The sequence below is a fragment of the Haemorhous mexicanus genome, chromosome 5 (assembly GCF_027477595.1).
Source record: "Haemorhous mexicanus isolate bHaeMex1 chromosome 5, bHaeMex1.pri, whole genome shotgun sequence".
Classification (NCBI taxonomy): Eukaryota; Metazoa; Chordata; class Aves; order Passeriformes; family Fringillidae; genus Haemorhous; species Haemorhous mexicanus.
In genome coordinates, this window is record NC_082345.1 from 67,449,371 (window position 1) to 67,470,299 (window position 20,929).

The 20,929-nt window shown below is 37.1% G+C and overlaps 1 protein-coding gene across 1 annotated transcript in view; it reads right to left on the reverse strand.

Annotated features, from left to right (window-relative positions):
- SEMA3A (semaphorin 3A) overlaps nucleotides 1-20,929 on the reverse strand; it is a 244,878-nt gene that overhangs the window by 223,081 nt on the left and 868 nt on the right. Inside the window, exon 2 of the mRNA XM_059847452.1 lies at nucleotides 12,803-12,873. The gene's annotated coding sequence lies outside the window, so the exon portion shown is untranslated. The remainder of the gene's footprint in view (nucleotides 1-12,802; nucleotides 12,874-20,929) is intronic.

Consider the following 20,929-nt stretch of genomic DNA (forward strand, 5'->3'; position numbering starts at 1 on the left):
GGGGAACTGGTGTCAGTGAAATGTCTCTGCATTTTGCCTTCTGAAGCCAAGTGTACTCTTCTCCTATTAAGAAGGAGAGTTGTAACTGCTTAAAAATGTCTACTAGCCAGAATGCATTTCTCATGGTCCTATAAGATCTGTGATCCAGGAGGATACAGGGTTATACTGAGTTATACTCATCAACATAAGCTGAGTATTCTGCTGCCTTTGAGTGTGGGGGAGTATTTTCTCCAGTGATACTTTTTGACATGAATAAGACGTGCTGTTTTTTTCATCTGAGTTGCGTTAAATAACGGAACAGTTACTTGTGGATGTTGGATTCGATATGGGGAAGGCAGTTATGGTTCATAATTTAATACACATAGTGGATTTGAAATGGTCTCTAAAGAAGCTCAGAGGAAAACTCATATACAAATGCCTATTGGTTTGCTTTAGATTTGTGTTTGTACAGAGAATCCAAGAAGCGTACATAACAAGAACTTGGTGTTTCTCCAGCTATCTGAACCAGTATTTCATTTTAAATATTTCCATGTGTATATGAAGCTGAAATATTTTTTATGCAAACAGCCATGATACAATTTCTCTCTTTGAAGTTGCTAGGCACAATAAATAAAAAAACCCACCAGAACAATAACATTGAGAATTTGACTTTAGAATATCTTAGGAAACACACATATCTTCAGGGTGGTTAGCTGGTGGGAAGGTATGGCAGAGCTCATACAGCTATGACATGTGATATGTTTTCATTCCTTCCATAATATTTCAAGTCAGTGGAAGCCTAATTTGATGACCAGTCTCCGTGAAATATGGTGGTACTCACAGTAAAATGACAAAAGTGCCAACCTGTCTGACAAAAGTTCCAACCTGATTTACAGAGTGAGTCACACACATTCTTTGGGTAAGGAGGCATTTAGGCTGGCTTGAACTCCTTCATTCTTTTTGAAGCTTCAGCATTTACCACATATAGCACATGGCTAGTATACTACAGTATAGCTAGATCTCAGATTAATTATTAATTTTTCTTACCTCTGATAAGTACACAAGCCCAGATGTTCAATCTAAACACCACAAAGACTACATGCTGATGCTATAGATCATCCCACCTCCATATACCTCAGTGAAACTTGGTCAGCTAACACAAGCTGGGCACCTTCATTTCTTTGCAAAATGGATCAGGCAGCATGTGTATTTCATTTTACATCCTGAGTTGTGGATGTGTCTCCAGGACATCTGACAACACTCTTGATAAGTTAAAGATTTGGTGAGTCACAGTTAGTTACAGATTGAGTATCCCAAATGCTCCCTGCCTAGAAGGAGGATTGAGAAATGCCATGGACACAATGCCCATCTGTAAAGAGTAATAAAGCCTCAGCTGTTGATGTGGAGAAGGATGTTCCCACTCCACTGTTGCTGATGGCTCCATTCTGCAAGATGTCAGCAAAATACTTGAGCACTTGTGACTTTCATGAACAAAGGACAACAGAATTTCTCATCTGCTAATACACTTTGTGTTAAAAAGCCAATTTGCCTCAAAGTCACTGCTGCAAAGTTCTTTCACTCCGTAGAAGAGTCAGGCACACTGAATAGTTGAACTTCAGTTAGGATTTTTGAAGGATAGATTTAAGAAGTAAAAGAAAATGTTGGGTTTAAGGTTAGAAAAATTTTGTCTTTGGTGTTATTCCCATGTGCTCAATGGACATAGAGTAGGGTTGAATTTTACTTGGCATGTTTAGCCAACACTTCATCAAAAACTAATTTTCCTACATCTAATCACCCAACCAGCCTCTTTCAGTTTTTATGGTTAAAAAAATGCGAGCTGGTGTCACTGACATCATAGATTTTCTTCCACAGAAAAGGCAGGAAATTTCACCTCACTTCTAACTTGCTGTGCAATAATCACAAAGTGTCACTTTGTTTATTAACTGTATGTTGACATACAATTGCCATGTGAGAATGACCCCACAGTCCAGCCATAGCAATCACTGGTAGGTTAGGTTTGACTTAAATAATGCCCCTTCTTGCACTAAAAACAACTGCAGCCCCATCCAATTGCTAAACTCAACACTCTACTGCTAAAGTCAAGCTGAATGTTGCACCAGTGTGACAGGAGGTGAGCCTAAGAACTTCTAAGTGATATTATTAATTTTTAAGAGAAAGACATCTTAATGAGGGCCACAGGGTTTTTGTTGGTTACATAGCCTTTGCAAAACCAGCTCTGGAAATAATACATAGTATTTGCTTCAGAAATCAAATTCAGGGATTTGTTCTTATCGTTCTTTCTAAAATTAGCACACTAGAAAAAACTATGAAGAAATAGTGAAACAGGAAAAAAAGTGTATTTGCTGCTGTGAAGATGAAGAAAGGCACAGCTGGGTACAAAGCACCAGAGAGAATCCTGAGTGTCAGCATCTTTGTTGTTTCTGTTTCAGTCATTGACACAATATAATTCTCTTAGAAACTTGGAAAGCTTCACATTAAAATTAGTTGGATTTTTGTCCCCTAATATTTGATTTCCATTTTTTTTTTCATCATTCTGTTTGGTATTTTGGTGTTTTGTTTCAGTGGTAAATTCCAAGCACAGTAGGGTCAAGATACTACTAATTTTTCTTTCAGAGAGTGTTATGGAATAACTGTTTCTGAAACCTGACATTATCATTGATTCAATAGGTCAAAATACAATTAAAACAAAGAAACTACATCTTTTCACACTTATATGAAACATCTGCTCTGAAATTCCATGAAATTGTTAAATTTTCTGCATTAAAATTATTACTGACATAGGAAAATAGAAGATAAAATAGCACAAGAGACAATTTCTAAGCATGTATCTAGACTGCATGAAATGGAACCCTGATGCCTCAGCTGGCTACTAAGCAAGACATAGCAGAGCACACCATGACTCTGCACTGTTCCAGGTGGATGTGCTTCCTTTCCAAGGAAAGCACGGAAAGGAAGGAAGTGCACTTGAGTGTCATCTTTAGATGGCTCTGATGCTTTAGACAGAGACCATATTAACTCTCTTTTTCCAGATTTTGTTTATTTTATTTTTTTTCCCTAATACCCCAAAAAATTCTGATAGGCATCTAAGCCACTTTTCAGATTAAAATTCACTTTTAAAAATGGCTTGGTCATGGGGAACCAGATTCTAGCCATATTACTTAGTTGTCTGATTTCCCTTAAAAAAGACAGTAATCAGATGGGCTCCTAAGAGTTTAAAGTCTAACAATAGAAATGTTTCATATTCCTAAGGAGCCCATTTGAAGAATTATTTGAATTTTATCCTAAGATTTCTATTGCATCTTTCTGAATAATTATTTGACAAAAGAAGTGTTAGCAACTGTATCTAAGGATGTGAAGGAAAACTATGATTCATTGCTGTATGTGGGATTGTGGTATTTATACAACCACAAATATCTGGGTGAACAGAGTCTCAATTTTAGAAGTCTTAATTCTTGGTGTTTGCATTGTGTCTGGTTATTCCATTGTAAAATGAAATCATAAATTGCACATGCCCTGAGAGTAGGGTGTGAAGCTTAATATTTTATTTGCTTCAATTATTCACCATTTTTTGCTGTCAAATTTATATTGTCACTACAGCTAAATGACTAGGTGATCATCATGATTTATCTCTATGGTTTAGAAAGCTTGTTAAAAGTCTTTCTCAGAAAACTGCTGAGCTTGTTCTAGACTTTCTTTTTCAGTTTCCGTGTTGTTGGCTTTTTCACATTTTTAAGTGAAAGATTCCCTCCCTTTTCTCAGGATCAATTTCCATTTCAAAATCTGGTCTTCCACAGCAAGCTACTCATCCTGTAAGCATTTTAAGATATCAGAATTAATTTCAAGGAAACACTGTACAAATATCACAACAAAGATTCTTCATTTATCCAGCTGAACTTTCAATATGAAATTCTAAATGTATTGGCCCAAAGATCTTGACCAAGCTTAGAGAAAAAAGTTCTCCAAAATATTAAAAATTCTCACGGTAAGAGAACTATATGCCTCCAGGCTTAATAATTCTATGTGATATTGAATTCTAGAATTCCTCCCACTGGCAGTGTACAAAACTCTTTCAGATGTTTCTCCCCATGAGGACCTTGGCTCTGGTTTTCAATCTTGTCCCAGCAAAGCCTGCTTGAACCATACACCTGAATCCCTTCAGACCTTCTCGGGTCACCATCCCTGGATTGATGGCAATTAACACAGTCAGTTTCTCTCTTGAACAGCTACACAAATGTCTCTATATTCATCAGAGGTAACTGGTGGTGAACGCCTGAGCAACTTCAGGTCACTGCCATCACCATCTGCTTGCTGACCATGTGAGGTCCCAGGCTCCAGTCTCTGTAACCGGCTTGGATCACAGTGCTGGGACCTGCAGCTGGGGGATTCAGCTGCACCTGAGCTTGGCTGGGAAAGAGGATGGGCAGCAAAGAGGGATAGATGGGGCAATTGGGCTGTAGTGATTTTCAAGAGACAAAACAGTTCAGAGAAGATGACTGAATGCTATTGGGAGTCTTCTTGGAACAAGGCAGGGACAGGGCAGGAGATTTTCTTTATCTACCTGCGTGCTCACACAGGCCCAGAAATCTGACCAAACTCAGGTCCTTTGTCACGGGAAGTTCCAGGAGATTGTGTATTAGTCTCTGCTGTGCTGCTGCAGAATCCTGCATTCACATAGCAGATGCAGCCCTTTCCTAAGAAAAGGGTGTGCCACCTAATCCTTCTCACTTGTTGCTACTGATCTCAGACTACAAAGCTCATTCTCAAGAGAGGGGAAACAGTTTCACCCCTTCTAATGCTCCTAAACTGTTTATTCCCTTAGGCAAAATAATCAGCTAACACACCTGTGGAACACGAGTGTGGAGCAGGGGAAAGCCAGCAGGGAAACTCCCTGCAGCCAGGGCTGCCTGTGCTGTCACTGAAGTGTGCCCGGGGTAATGGCACATTAGGTGGGCATTGATCTCAGCCAGTTTATGATCTCTGTTACAGAATTGAATCACTTGCTGCTGAATCCCATGGAGCAGAAATTGCTACTTCCTAAGCTAATCCATTTTCAAATTAGCTTCCAATTGTGACAGATGACCTCACTGAAAATCAGTTTACCTAATTGCTAACACTCACTAAGGGAAGAGAAATCAATCTTTATATCTCTTTCTTTGCCCTATTTTTCTTAATATTTCTCACAGCTTCCTTTCACACTGCTCCAACTGGGAAGACAAGCTTTTTGAGAAAGCTAAGATAGCTTAATTGTCTATTTCAATTCAGAAGTCAAGAGGAGTAAAGGGAATCGATGACTGCCACTGTTTCATTAAGAGGGGAGTTGAGAATGTGTATTCATTTGTTTGTGCAGCTTTCCTAAATCATTACTTACTATCCATAGCAGACTGAGATACAGAGATTTCTGCATAAATAGATTGTTTCTTGATCATTGTGTCTAATTATGGACAGTTCATTTCCCAGTCTGTAATTGTAGAAAGGGAAGAGTTGATGTCCATGTAATTGCTAAAATCTATAGCAGAAGCAATCACAGGTTGCCCCATATATCTGTTCTACATGACTCTCATTATGAGAAGTGGAGGTTGTTTTGTTAGTTTTTTTTCCAATAACCATGGTCAGCTATAGGTACAGATGAAAATGCATAAAGAATGCCCTATAGAAGAACACTTGAAACTGAAGAAAATACAAGATCAGAACATTTTAAAAAAATCCCATTTAAAAAAACCAACCAAACAACAACAAGAAAACCCCTTCTAATCATTCTTTAAAAAAAAAAAAAAATCCCTACATCTAATCACAGAGATCTTTTTCTGGTACAAAATAGTATCTCAGTTTGAAACCTCCCTAATTTTGATGACATTGAATTCTGAGCGGATACCTCTTCAAAGCAAAGTGATATATTTATATGTGATGTATATTCTATGTTATAGGATAAATTACATACATGTACAATACAAATAAGCTCTGAGTACCACAGAAATTTTTCAATATTTTTTATGGTATAATGAATCATGTAACACTAAGAAAATTTACTAAAAGAATGAAAAAGGAAAAATTAGGCCCTTAACACCGATTCAGTAAAAAAGCCATACAGACCTATCCAAGCTGTTCTTCAAAGCAATCAACACAAATTTAGTAACTGCAAAGTTCATCCTACACTGACTTAAAATAGCAGGCAGGGAGAAAAGGATGTCTGTGCAGCTGAGTAAGGGACAGTCCAGATTTTCATTTTGCTATGTCAGCTGGCTCAGAAACAAATCTGCATTTCCTCCTGGGAAGATACAGATGTACTTTTTAAATAACAAAATAGCCAATATGTCTCTAAATATGATTATCATAACCACATATAACTTGTTGTACAACTATGTTCAGCTTCATAGGTAGGGCAGAAAGCCAGAAAATGTGGTGAACATATCCTCTTCCTCAACCCCTTGACCTATGAGTGTGATGTTTATCTTCATGCTGACATTCCTAAAAATCTATATTTCCCCCCTGAATCAAGCTACCATATATTGAGAACAGAATAGCAACTTATGTTCTTTTGGCATTTTAGAAATATTTTTTTGCTGCACACATTGCCTTGCTTTTGCTTTCCTTTTGGATGCCTGTGTCCTCACAGAGTCCACAGTTTATTTCTGACTGTGTGACTCTGCAGCCTTTCCTGGTGATATGTTAGGAAGAATCTCAAGGAAACACTGTGGCTTGTGGTTTCAAATGTCAGTTTTACTATGTCCCCGAGCTTAGACATGAATGACATGTTGACCTTTGAAGTAGCATTGTCCTGGGACATAGCTGAAATTTTCTATTAGAGTGAGGTTTGCCTTTAACAGAAGAGGAATGTTCAGATAGCCTGATTGGTACTTGGCCCCTGGCTAGGCTAGAAGTATAGCTTTCCCTCTCAGGCCTAATTCCTAGCACAGGAATGCAGAGACAAAAAGAAACACAATAGGGAGATAAATCTAGCAAAAGTTATTCCAAGCAACTTTATAGAAGTTTGTGCTCTAAATTGGAACCCTTATTTCTTCCTTTGGTTATTTCATCCATTTTTGACTGTGCCTAATATATCATTAAAGTGCTATTATAAAATTTAAATGGATTGGTGAGTGTGTTTTTCTTGGGGGAAATACTTTGTGAGAGCTCCAAAGTAATTGGATAAGGTATAGCTTATTTGCTTTAGAGTTCTCTAATCACCATTTGTATGGAACTCAGCTTCCAAAATATTTGGACCCCCACTGGAACAAATAGAAGTGTTGTAGGAACAGAAATGCACTGGTGACCTCGCAGCAATTTTTAATATTCTTAAGTGTTGCTTCCAAATACTAAAATCTTTTGAAGTGACATCTAGCTATTTTTCTATGATATCTGGGGATAAACTCAATTCTTTGTTTATCTAAGGGGTTCTCCTTCAGTGAATTTCATAACATTGAGGAAGCTAATTGAATTAAGTAATTAAAAAAGGTACTAGAGCAAACCTATGAAACCAAACTCATGTGCTATTCAGAATGCTTGATGTCATTGTAATTTTCCTATCTTGTTTGAAAAAGTCATCAGAAATGAGATTTAGTCAGTGTTCATGTAAATTTAGATTGGAGATAGGAACTCCAAAAAAGTAACCAAATGTGGTGAAGGAACTTTGGTCTGAGAATACTTCCCTTCTAAAGACAAAGAAAATACAAACTTGCTTATAAAGCTAAACTTCACTGAAAGATAAAGGCCTGTCACTAAACACAGCAGTCCTGCCCATCAATGCGTGGTACTTTAGAGGACAGTGACTCTTTCTTCTCTCAGCCTCAGTGCCCTCTAAATTAATGTTCTTTTCCTTCTCTTTCTCATGGGAAAGCTAATGGGGAAACTGAATATTTGCAAAGGAGAATCAAAAATACTACTTTCTCTGAATGTAAAATTACCTGTGTTAGAGGACTGAGCTTTTAACATTAGGATTTTTAAATTAAAAAACCCAGGCAGCAACTAGCTTTATTCTCTTCCATCACTGCAATTGTACAAAAGGAGACCCAATTTATGTAACTTTGAATATATTTTACTCTCTCATACTGATGAGAAATAAAGCTGAAAATCAGATATGTTATCATCTCTGTACAAACTGTCTATTAGACTAAAACGTATCTTTGCTATGACTTCAAAACTCGGCTCATATCTGAAGGATTCTACAGAATGGCTGTCAAGATTTTTTTCATTAGACATTATCTGACTATTGACAGATTTCATAATCACATCATGATTCTGATTGGAATCATGGAGTACAATCCTGCCAAGAAAAAGACGCATCTGCATAAAATATGGATGATATATTATTTGTAAAATGACAAATTATCTACTGCAGCTTTTATAGGAAAATAATAGTATGTAAAACTGAAGGAAACTACTATAGGAAAAAACTGAAGAAGTGCAACTGCTGCTTAGAACAGTTTGAAAAGAATGGTTATTTCTGGGGTTCAATAGGTGTCTCTTAAAGTTCTTGGAATTAAGTGTAGTATTGTACTCAGCATAGCAAAAACCATATGATGGTGAAATGTCTGTATTATCTTTTTTTCCCATAAATTATCATGAACATACCAAGATGATATGCATACAAGAGAACAGAAGGAGAAACACAGTATCTACTATGCTGCTGTCATGAGTGACATTTTAATTGGCTCACAAGCGAATGGGGACTGCAGTATGTTTAGACTTAATTTCCACATGTACAGTACAGCCATTACAACTAGACTCTTCTACATCTGGGAATTAGTTTATAGCATTGCAACGGCTGCTCATCTGCTCTTCTGCTGCCTCTGCCATGAACATGAGTCTTGACAGAGAATCTGTGGCTGGATAAAATAGCTATCAGACATTAATGTGGTCCCGTTATGTATGCTAGCAGAGAACACACCTCTCTAGCATTGGAGCCATTTAGAATTGGAGCCAAGTAGAGCAGGGGTGGGAGACTTTGAGTGCTGCTTCTTGTGCTGGAAGGGGAAAGGCAGGGTGGGTGAAAGGTATGGTAGGTACAGCACAAACACACAGCTGCTGCTGGAATCCACCTCATGAGGATTTACTGCTGTTCCATGCAGCTTTCAGGGCTCAGATCTTGAACAAAGGCCATCTGCATTGCAGATGGATGGGACTTCTCCAGGAAAGTCCCTTTCCTACCCAAAAATTATGATTTGCTAGAACATTTTTTATTATTACTTATAATGAAAATGAATAGTTTTTGAGAAGGTTTTTGTTTGAAACTTTTCTCAGATAGATCCATAACAGACTATCCCTAGGGAGTATGTTTGCCTTGACTGTACTTTTACTTAGACAAAACATGAGGATAGAGAATTAATGCATGTGTGTCATGGTCCAGTGAAGATAATTTTGTATAAATATGCAATGACAATCAGAAAGACTGTATCTCTCCAAGGACGTAGGGTGCACAAAATGACATCCTTGGAGACACTTCACAATCACAGTTTTACCTCACCATCTTCTTCCTGAGGGATCACCATGAACCAAAAAATGTTTGAGATTTGAGCTGTGGTCTCCCATATTCCCTGAGACACAGAACAGTTGCCCATAGAAATTTCATTTTTATATCCCCATCAAGCCATTTGGTCTATTTTCCAATATTTAAGTATTTGCACAAACCAAAACAATTGCAGTAAAAACAATGAAAAGAGTCTGATTTTATCCTGGGTTTTATTTGAGACATGAGAGAAATAGAGTTTTGTTTTGCTTTTTAATCAGAGGTGATCTTCATAACAATTTAACTATTTTAGAGCATTGATATATTGGTATTTTTAGGAAAATAAGGTCATAGGGGTTGAGGATTTTTTCCTACCCTGTTTTTCCTTTACACAATTTGATTTAGCATGATGAAGGAAATAAAACAAACTTCTAAACCCTGAAATCTTTCAGAAGCCAGAGTTCTAGTTTTCCAGCCAGCCCTCATCCACATGGAGGACAAATGCTCTTGTCACGTTATTAATTCAGTCTGCACAAGAGGTTGTGGTTCCCTTGCTAGAGGAACTCTGCTATGAAATGTGCTGCCAGAAAATCTGACAAGTGCCTTCCCTCCCAGCACAATATTTTGGAGAGAGGAAGCCCAGAGCAGAAGGCTCTCTGCGGGTTGCTGTGGGACGGTTTGCACAGCACTTACACTTCTTTGTGATGTGGTTTGAAGGGGGAGAAAGTTGGGACATTTCAACAGCCCTGCTCCCTCTCTGTCTCCTGCAGTTTACACAGCAATGACACAGAAAGCCTAGCAAAAAAGAAGAAACCAATGTTGTGGCTTTTCTGCCTTTTCTACCACCTTAGAATGAGGACTAGCAGCAAATCCTAGTAGATCATGCATTACAACCCTGTCTGGGAACACGTATAGGGGAGGTTTTGGCAAGTACAATAAACCCAAATATTTCATGAGAATGAGTGCTTAGTTTCAGATGTTGTCTTAAACCACATTCAACAATATGAGATGTGTGGTTTTCTGTTATTGTTATTTTCATTCCCCTTTCCCCCCCCACTTTATTTTAAAATACCTGAGAAGTATCTTTAATGCTTCTTTCCCCTTTCAGGTAAGAATATTAGCAGTCAGATTGAGAACCATGAGTGCAAGCATTAGATCTTGGGAAGATGATTGAAACCTTAATAAATTTTGAAACAGTTTTCAATTAGTACACAGGAAATTTACTTTGTGAGCCATGACTTGTTTTATTAGTGCCCTGGAGGGCAATTTAGATTGGAAAAATCAGGACATCATTGTTTGCCAAAAAAAGAAAACAGATACTTAGCTTTCATCTATAGTCTGGGATACAGCCATGAAAATAGGACTAAAATATTATTTAGTATCAAAAAATATCCATAAATTGGGGTCAGTCATAGTTCCAGAGTGTTGGAAATGACATTCATCCCATCCTAAAGTGTGTGGTTATCTTGGAAGTTTGCCACTTGCTAACATGCTGCTTTTACTTTTAAATCAACCCAAAGTAAAACCTTTATATTACAGTTTTAATGGGTTCAATTAAGATATGGAAAGAGTTGCTCGAGGAAGCAGGAACCCCTTTAAAATTTATCATACCTTTCAGACTTTAGTCACCTGAGTTTTTTGTGGGGTTATGTAAAATACCCCACTCTCAATTTTCCTTCTCCGTTATTGCTCACATTCTCAGCTAGCCAGAAATGAAATACATCAAATACATAGAATAGAGACAATTAAGTACAGGTTATGTATTAGCAGAAGCAATGCCTTCTAAAATTATGAATTGTGAGATCAGCTTCTATTACTGCAAAATTTGTTCTGCCAATTGCAGTCTGGCCAGTAAGGTGAAGGAGACTATACACCTGATGAAACAACTCTTCATATGCCTTTGCCTGACATACACAGGCATCAGCTACAAAAGTGTTCCTTGTGTATTAACCTGCCTTGACCTCATCCACCTGAACAAAGGCCTCTTGCAGTGTGGTCTATAATTTTTCAATACTTTTTAATCATACCCACATCATTGCCTTTCACACTTCAGCAAGCTCCTTCAAATGATGCCAAACTCAGATTCAGCAGCACTGGAGCATGGCTTAAACACTTAGGGCTAAATTATTAGAACTCTTTCTTGGTTGTGTAAAGGGGGGAGAAATCTCTCCCTTTCTCCCCACTGTGAATGTAACTCCAGGGGTAAAGGACAGAAATATGAGAAGACCTTTGTGTACCTTGCTCCATATGCAACAGCTGATACATTGGGTGAGGAAAAAATTCTCCAAGAAAACAGTGAAGTGTTTTAATACTTTCACAGAAGCATATCCTGGAAGGATGCAACTCTAAACAAGTATTTGCACCATTTAATATTAAGTTGCATCTATGCAAAAAGTACAGTGTAATTAGGTAAAAGAGACACTCCTAAAAGAATTCAGAATATCTAAATAAAACTAGTACTCAAAGCCAACCTCTGTGAGAAGAACCTACACAAACAGTGATTGTTACTACTCCAGAGTCCACGCAAGGAAACTTATCCCCCTAGTCACAATTCCGATAGAACAGGGAACTTTAAAAACCACAAGGGTATTAACCTAATGGATTTCCTTTCCCATCTGAAGTTTTCATTTTAAAAATTTGTGCTGGTCAAATCAATCATAGGTGTAGTAACTGAGCTCTTGTACCTGAAACTATTTCAGATATCCAAGTATCCAGCCAAGAGCTGAGCCTGCAAGGGTGGTCTCTTGTAAATGGTGCTTCTTCCAGAACAAGAAGATTACCAGGTATGAAAACAACATTTACAATTCAGAGCAGTAGTGTATTTACCATCCTATCACACTTTCATACCATGGGCATCTCTGACCCAGAGGCAGAAATACCAGTCTTGATTCCCAGCTCCACGGGAGGAAGGCCCCTGGTGTGGCCATCCACTGAAATTTCACTGAAATTTCACTGAAATTAAATCAAAATGTACAAGCAATGTCCTGTTGTGCCAGGTCCCACCTCAACAAGCAGGCGTGACATTGTCAGGACACAAATCAAGCACCAAAACTATAGGACACATCATGACACAGGACACACCTGTCCCTTCTTACAAGTATCTATCTGTCTCCATCAGATCAGTAGTGTCTGGATGAAAATTTAGTTGAGATTTTAACAGAAAATTAAACAAAGCCAGTATTATAATCACTTAAATGAATTTCAGAGAACTAGTTAGGCCCTTTAGCAACATATTAAATTTGCACAGAATTCTTAATCCCTGAGAAACAAGCAGGAAGGAACTGTTAGATTTAAGTTATTTAAATGTATGTCAAAAAAGGAAAAAAAAAATAGAAAAAGAAGAAGAGCAAAAGATCTTACCTCACACAGCCACAAGAGTTTAGTGGTCAAAGCAAATTTATCCAGTTTGATTGATGTTTCTTTTGATACTCCTAAAGGAAAATAATTTTATATTTAAAAAATACAACCAGTTTGCAGAAAAAAAAAAAAAACATAAAAATTTACCTACTTCTGAACAGTAAATAGGAACATAATCAATTACTACAGCACTGTTTAGAAGCATCATTTAAAAGCATCCAAAGTCTTGACTGTGTAACAGGTACTATTCTTAATTCAGTAAGATTTGGGATAGTGCATGGCAGGGTTCTTTTGAGGAAACACAGTCATATTGCACTTATTTAAAGTTTCAGGGTTTTTTTGCTGTAATTAAGTGAGCTCCTCTTGGTTTGCAACTGGGGTCTGTTAGGATTGTCTCATTATTGGAAAAAAAATTCCAACCCAAGGAACCTCCTCCATCCCCCCAAATCTCTGATTGATTTTCATTGGAATGAAGTTATATCTACTTATAAAGGCAAGCCTAGATAAATGATATTGAAATATTTCACTTTTTGAAACTTTTCAGTGCAGTTTTACCATGGCCCACCCACTTAATCTCTCTTAGGATAAGGCCAAGGCTCACTGCAAGCACCATCCCGTGGCAGGGGCAGCCTGCAGGAGAACCCACCAGGAACCTGCTCTGCCAGAGCTCTGCAACACAGAATGCCTGGGGGCATGCAGAACTCCTGGGCACTTTTTAGACTTTAATATCTACTCAGACATGTATGTGGGTTTTCACAAAAGCTCCAGCTAAGGACATTAATCAGAAAGCCAAGTTCAAATTGGAATAGCTCAGAGCAGTTTAAGCTTCAGCTGTAAAAGAGAAACACACTTGACTGGAAAAACTCAAATAATTAAACTTTCTACACCTATATGAATATCTGCTCTCCATCCAGTCTGCCCCTTTTTATTTTAAACCTGAAAATGTGGAAGAAGATAAAGTAAATGAAAAAATATTTAAGAAATTCTGCAACTTGTTTATAAGAAATTTGCTCACATAAATGGACTTCTCAGACACTGGCACAAACTTCCTGCTGTGATGCCCATCACATGAACACAGACACCCTGGGATGTCATTTCCTGCTCCAGGACTTAGAAAACACCCTGGTTGTCAAGATTCTAGAGAGTGACAGGGCTATGGATGAGCAGAGAAAAGGTTTTTCAATACTCTCTGTATGGAATGTATCCATGAAAGATCAAGTCCAAATGGAATCAAACCCAGTTGGGTCTGCAGTTGACTCATTTCACTGAAAATTTCAAATTAAAGATTTCTGTTTGGAACACACAGACTGTGTTGGTTCACTTTGTTATATTTCTGATGGCAGATGCTATGGGACCCTACAGATTTCTAGGATACAGTTTGTATTTTAATATGTGCTTGCACAATGCCTAACATTCCTTGGCAAATAAGCTAGCAACATTCTCACGTAAAATTAAACAAGGGCTTGTTTGCTACATGCTTTTCAAAAAAATTTTCTATATTTGCATCATGATTTACAGTTTCACTGAAATGCTCTGGCTTTATAAATATGAGTGACACAGGAGGAACTATGCTACAATATTTTGAAATAAGGAAGAAACAAATGACATTACGGGACAATTTTCTTGTGCAAATGTATTATAAGAGAGACATTCTAGCCTCTAGTTTTAAAGAGCTGGCAGAGGAAAACTCATCCAGTGGGAAAAAACAGTGCTGAGATCTTGCCCACATTGAGTGTCAAACAGAAGACAGCACACACAATTGAAGTAAATAGGAAAAATATTTAAATATCTCAATAATAAAAGAGCTGATCTTCTGCAACCTAGACTGTCAGTGAATCAAAATGAAATAAATTACTTTATCTGCTAAAGGGAACAATAGCTGATCTGATCTCCAGAGAGCAAATTTTTTTTTTTTTTCCTTTCCTACTGGTGTTCTTTGCAGGCTAAAGACTAATTTCAGACCTTATTCTGCCCCGTGTTAAACCCTGGATAAAACCCAACTGAGACATTTCAATGGTCTCTGGAAACAAAACCCAAATTTGATGCAAAACCATCAAACCAAACTGCCTAGATCTGGGGAGGCTAAGACATTACTGAAGAAGCAAACTGGCACAGAAGCCATAGAATATAGCTCTATGGATTCTTATTTTTTGTCTTTTCTTAACCTGACTCTAAACCATTATTTGGGAAGACAGCAGAGTATCCTGAGTATTAAACAGGTTGACCCTTCCAATTCTGCTAGTTTTCTTAGTCACTACACAAGCTCTGTAACCATCCTGCTAATCCAGTCTCTGTACAGTGCTGTACAACACCCATCCCAAAACAAACTGGTTTTAAACCACTTCATATTCAAAGTTTCTATTTCCTGCAATATGTATGCACTTAACTAAACTATTGACTTCAACATGCAACAGCTGAATAAAGCATATTCTTAATTACAGCAGAATTTGGGTGATGCTTCTGTCACAGCTCTATCAACACTTTCCTGAGATATAGTAGCAGCTGTATATTTATATTTTTATCATCTGGTCAAAAGAGCATTCTCCAAACAAAAGTTTCTGATTAAAACTCTGTGTTTAAAAGACTATACTTTCTTAGATCAGATGTGGAAAAGATCTGCAGTTTATCTCTAAGCCACAAAAGCCCCATTAAATAAATTATTTACTGCTGAGATTTTTTCCCTAATTTTAAAACTGACTTTTTGTCATCACAGAAAATACACTAAAAAAAAAGAAGAAAATGTCAGGTTTTTTTCAGATTCTCAGGAGGGGCATTGAAAGTTTAAGCACCCGATGTTATTAATCCCTAGTGAAATTCAGATTGCAGGTGCATGCACTTCTTTCTAATGCATATGAAGCTCAATGTAAACATCCCAGTAATAAATAGAACAAGTACCACTGATTTTCATCTTTCATAGTCATCTTGCCAGGACTGACTGGAAACATTCTTGTACCTCTTTCAGACATTTTAATTCACAAGTGCTTTAATGTCTCAGGGATGGCGATGTGAAGATCAACCAACCCACCCACCCACATGTACACACACAGGTATGAAGAAAGAAAAACTAATCATTATTTAAAAATGTGTAGAATCCTCACTGCTTTTTCCTTGTGTGCTCCCAAAACTTCATGGCCAATCACAGGAGCCAAACTACCTCCTGCTGTTTTTTACAGCTGAGGTTTCTCAGTCCTTTATAGGCACTGTTTGACCCCTTTCCAGCTGGCTCTGATAATCAAATACAAGCAGCCAAGTCCAGTTCTAGCTCCCTGCTCCCCTAACAACTGCTCTAGGGTTGAAAGGAGTAGACCACCCTGTTGAACCAGCAAAAATTTAATAGGAAATTCTGTTCACTTTATTATTTCTTACAAGACAAAAGGAAGAGAGAGAGCAGAGAGGAACCTTTTGTGGATGTGATTAGCTTTTACTCAGTTGAAAGTCCAATTTGGAAACAAATTGTTCAACCATGAGTTTTTGCAGACATACAGCAATTTTAAGTAAGGCAGATATTTCAGATACACTTCACTAAGTTAGTTTCATCTGTGGAATACTCCACATACAAAGTGTTAGTTTTGGTAGCTCTTTTATTAGTGGGCTTATACACCACACTTGAAATAAATAAATTTGGATGAAACATCTCTTCCTTGTTTGAACTTTTTTTTTTTTTCACTCTGTGATTATTATATTTTATATAAAATGTATTGTTGAAAGGTGTGATAGCTAAGAGGGAATTCCATGAGCACACATTTTCTGAGCTACTGAGCTTGAGATGAGACAGGAGCCCCTGGAAGGAGAGTCTGTTTCCTGAGAGCAAATGAAGGAGTCCATACCTATGCCACAAGGTCAGAGAAGTTCTCTGGATTGATGGAGGAAGCATAAGAAGGAAGACTGAGTTTGTAGCAGAGAGGAAATATGGAGAAAAAGGAAAAAGTAGATTTCTCCCAGGTGAAGGGAATCCCAGTGCTGACTGGGAACAAGATCTTGATCTGAAAGCTATACTGGGCAAGAGGGAGATTTCAAACCAGCTTACTTTAATTTCCTTCACCTATGATCTATGAGCTTTCTCCAAGGCTTTTTTTTTTTTTTAATTAAATCAAATGCAGCTTTGAAGGTCTGGGGTTTTTTTCCTCACTCTAAGAAAAGTTTGGAGAGGCTCATATCACAATTATGCCTGATTTAAGTGTCCTGTCATAGCATCTCAACAAGTACAAAAAACAAAAGATGCGAGTGAATACATTTTCATAAAAATATTCCCCATTGACATAAACATCCGTATTTGCATAAGCAAGGAGCCCTAAGAGGTGATGTTTGGCTTTAAACCAATGCTGGAAGTGTTTGTCACAAAGCCTTGAGATAAGCTGCAAGGAGATAGCAAGTTATGTAAAGCATATTTTTGTCTTCTGCAGAAATAAACTTTATGCCAGACATAATAATTACGTGGTGAGTGATAGCATTTGAATGCAAATATTCTAATAATGGAGAAATGGCATGTTATTGTACATATCATTTTTACCCTACAAGTCACCTGCAAAGGTGTTTTTTCTAAAACCTGGCCTTTAAAAATTAGACTCGCAGAAAGGCAAAGTCCCAGTGTGTCTTTGGAGAAAGTTCATAGAATTCCTGCTAGTCAGGTTTTGTGGTCTCCAGCTGACATAAACATTCTCAGAAGCTATTTTATGCATACTGCTCCATGTGTGCATAAAATTTTGGTAACCCACCATCCGGGAAAGAGATGCAGAAACATTTCCTTATCTTACAACTTATTCGTGAAAATGAACACAGGCATTTTCTGAACTGCACTTATTAATGAAAAGCTTTTCCTGGCTGGTACATGTAAGGGCAAACATATTATTCCCAATGAAAAACAGCTTGGTAAAAGAGAAAGAGGAAACATCATGGGTGGTCTTCTAAGAAAATAAAAACCTGGTTTATGATCTAGATACATTAAAAAAAAAAAAAGGGAAAAAAATGAAGAAAAAAAAGTCTCATGGCCACCTTTGGGTCCCACAGCCACAGAAGCAAGATGCCACTTTGGAGTCCATGAGGAGCTATATTCTCTCTTGAGTTGGTGTGGAGTAATATTGTGCACTTCCAAAATCTGACTCAAAGTGAAGTGGTTCTATGAGTTTCATTCCCTGAACTGATGCAAGATTGCTTTGGAGATGAGGCACAACTGAAAGTTTTATCAGCAGAGAGTCTAAACTGACTGTAATAGGTTTTGTAATATCCTTGGGCAGAGGTCTCCACTCTACTTAATATTTTGGCACTGGCAGTAGCCCTGTCTTACTATCAGGCAATTAAGACTTTGTGGAATCTGACATTCTGCATCTAACTCATATTTTTAAAATCTTTGTCTCTTCTACCAGCACTGCTCTCTGTACTACTACATTTTTCTATGTAGGCATACACACATTTTTCCTCTTTTTAAGATGTGATGATAATTAAATATTATGGTATTTGGGAAGGAAATAGAGTCATCAATAATATGATGACTCTATTTCCTTCCCAATTGTCTTGTCATTCTGGTATAAATTTCATGCCATTTCAGTACAGTGACAAATAATAGAATTTGGAGATAGAAGAAAAAGTAAAATCTTCTCCAAAGGCATGTTACAGATTTTAAAAGGATAGAGAGTAGTTTCCAAACTGTTGTCTTTGTTTAGGTGTTTTACATTTATTTTTTGGTGTCATATAAACAAATCATTTATTGTGAAATCTATTCTTTTTTTGATCTCTTTTGGTGTATGCCTTCCAAATAAAAGTCTTTTAAGCGGAGCAACTGCATTTCTTCCATATGCAAAATTGCTTAAGACATTTCTGATCTCTCTGTGTTAAATGTTGCAGGAAGAATGAAAGAGATGCAGAAACAGATACAATTGTAGAGTAACATAACTTAATGCTATAAGGTGTTTGACTTAAAGCAGAGGCAGGGCCTGAATCCATCTCCCATGCCTCCTACTCTTTTTAAGCTTCCTCCCGGCCCATCTAAATCCAGTATTGCATAAACATCATCACATAGCTTTGCCATGACTCTAGAATTACTACTTGGCCACTCTGTTCTCACTAATGCTAGACCTTCCCTTTCTCTATTAGGTCACCTTTCCTGCCCACAGATGTCACAGGACACACAATTTCCTTCTGAAAAGGCCATTAAATGTGACAAATACATAAGCACTCTTTGCTTCCTCCCTGAGGCAGGAATCCAGAAATTTTGCACGGGAGTCTCTTGCATCATTCTCCCTGCCAGCCAGTTTGTCAGGTCCAGCCAGCACCAGTAGCATAAATTGACTTGGTGAGATATACCTTTGAAAGTGTTTCATTACAACTCTAAACAAAGAACAATACTGGGGGAAAGATTTTAGGCTCTTCACTGAGTGGGTTTGGTTTTTTTAAATTCAGTGGAATGTTCTGCTATCATGTCATGTTATTTCCTGCACTGAAGAGATGGTAACTGATTTACAGTAAAAGAAGTTTCAACCCACATTAATGACCTTGATCTAAAATTAGGTTGATGATAAGACTGCAGGCCATCGAAAACATTAAATTGCTTATTAGTTTACACTTGAACATAGTGGAAGTCTTGTCATTGGAGTCCATGTAAGTGGCTCAAGCCCTTCTGCTCTATCTCAAGTAAAATTGTATTCATAATCAAATTCAGTGGTCAAAAAAACTGAAAAGTTTTACTGCTTTAAATACAGTCTATAACTACATAAAAAGAAAACTAATCTCTTTGTGATAGTTCAGCAGCTTATACTGGTTTAGTTAGGTGGTCTTCATTAAATTCCAGTACTGATAATGTCCATGTTGTCTTTACTATGGCTGATACTGTGATTGGAAATTTTATCAAATAAACATGAAGCTGAAACTCTCTTTAGCCCTTTGAAATGTCCTGTTCAAACTAAGGAGCATTAAAAAAACATAGTAATAATGAAAATATCTAGCCCTATTTCCATACACTAATCTTTTTGATAGAAATAAAAAGAGACTTAACTTCCTTAAGTTTAATTCATTTAATTAATTATAATTATGTTTTTTCAGGAGAAGATTTTTTCTCCTTTTGTAATAAAACAGGTTGAATCATTTCTCTGTTCATGAACAACTCTCAACTTCTATACAGAAAAGACTGGGAAGGATTTCTATAATGACTGCTAAGAAACTGCATCTCGTAGATGTATAATAACAATTCTTAGCTTGGTGAAAAAGAAAATAAGGGAAAAAATATCTATGCTTCATTGTAGAGCAGAATATCCTCTTACAGGGAGGATTTTTTTAAAAAAAAAAGAGCAGTTTATTCTCTGGTTGTGTTCTGTCATAAATCATACAGACAGATGTGTGCCTTAGCCACGCATCAAGGTTGATTACCATTTCTTTAAGTTTATATAACACAGGCTAAGGATTACTCTTTTTTTATAGTAACTTTTTCATTTTTTAGTAGAGAAAATGCAATATTGCATGCATTTTTCTTTGTTACAGCACATCTGTACAATAAAAACAATATTTACATCATGCAATTTTCTGCTCTTATGAAGAAAAATCTAATCATAGCTGGGTCTGCTTGTTCTCTTTCTAAGAACATATTTTGGGGGAAGTCTTCATATGGGTTAAGATAATGATAAAAATTTTTCATGGCGTATTCTGCTATCCACATGTCTACATTTTATATTTTAAAAAATCTTAGAATATATGTATAGATGAACGTATCTGGATAGATACCAATTTAATAATTAAGCCCTGTTGAATTCCTGGAGTCTTGAGGACTATTAAATGTCAGGATGTGTGTGATGTTTTTAATTTCATTGCATTAGGCCAGCTTGAACTATTCTTCCTGAGTAGAGTTCCTTACAAAAGAAAATTCTGTGAGCAGAGCATACACATCAGGGATAGTGGTCTGACCTCAGCTATTATAGCCAGTCATAGCTGGCATCAAGAAGAGATCAGCATGAAGTTGCTCAATATTTCTATTAGATAGAGTTCAGATTTGACATTAGTCATGGTTATAAAGCAAATTTTGAGTGTGCTTTGGAATTCAAGCTTCCTTTGTTTCTTGCCAGTTCCAATGAACTTAGAGAAACAAGGTTGTTATATTGCACAAAGGCACAAGCACATGGCTGAGACAATAGAAATCTAAGATTT